Raw genomic sequence first — 1,263 nt, forward strand, 5'->3', positions numbered from 1 at the left:
ATGAACGAATAACGACGTTTGTAAACGTTACGCTGAAACTAACTGCGTAGATAGTTTTATCCAAACTTAACTCTTACAAGCACAGTAGGTTCGTAGTCTGAAAATCTGACGCATTCAAATATGTAATTGTTTATTTTATGCTATTAAAGTTCACAATTTCTGGGTAAAATTCACACAAACGTCAGTTTCATAATTTGTAAGTACTCAAAAATGGTTCAAATGGCTCTAAGCACTATGGGACTTCTGAGGTCATCAGTCCCCTAGACTTAGAACTACTTAAACCTAACTAACCTAAGGACATCACACACACCCATTCCAGAGGCAGGAATCGAACCTGCGACCGTAGCAGCTGCGTCGTTTTGGACTGTAGCGTCTAGAACCGCTCGACTACAGCGGCCGGCTGTAAGTGCTCGACTAAGCTTGCGGCGTAATAAGGCCGGTCAATGAAACCAGAAAAGGTCGAACGTGGGAAATATTTCGTGTACTCGCATACATTTGTACAGCGGCAGGAGTGAGTGCCAATGAACAACATACTAGAAATCCTGAGCAGGGTGCGTTGAGAGTGTGATGGAGGTGCGTTTGAAGGTCACTTTTGTACGTTTTTCTTAAATAACTAGAAAATCGTGGCCCCAGCGAAAACGTCTACCAGTAGAACATTTAACTACATTAAATTTCCTACGAAAAGGTCCTGGTAATTTTTCGATGTAGGACCAATAGTTTGCGCACAATAAACGAGAGAATATGAAAATCTTGTGCCCGATTTATGAAGACCATTTTCAACATTGCCGGTTGCACAAAACGACTGCGGAAGGGGCAGCTGGAACATTGTGTATACGTCCCGTCTGAAATGATTTTTTTTCAGGGGATTAGAATCTGACAAAAGAAGAAAGTTAGCACCATTATTATGTTAAACAAATTTATTTATTCATAGCTTAATATTTTTGTGAATTTTTTCGAAGGATGGCTCAATACATAATGGTACTTTGCCGTAGCTAGATATGAAATTGGTCCTTTTCCCTTGCCTCTGTGTGGTGCATTATCTGCATCGCCTCATTGTGTTCCTTGCTGGATAATGTTTTCAAACTGCATACAAGCGCACATCATCGTGTGTACAGAAGGAGTGTATCTGCAGTAAAATGGCAAGATCATACGCCAGTTACAGTTTTGTCAACGGCTTTCTACCTGAAAGATATAACACTCTTCACAAGAAAAAAACAGAGGTGGTAGTACAGCCTCAGCTATATCCTGCCCTGTATGCGTAGC

The sequence above is a fragment of the Schistocerca piceifrons genome, chromosome 4, assembly GCF_021461385.2.
Source record: "Schistocerca piceifrons isolate TAMUIC-IGC-003096 chromosome 4, iqSchPice1.1, whole genome shotgun sequence".
NCBI classification, from domain to species: Eukaryota; Metazoa; Arthropoda; class Insecta; order Orthoptera; family Acrididae; genus Schistocerca; species Schistocerca piceifrons.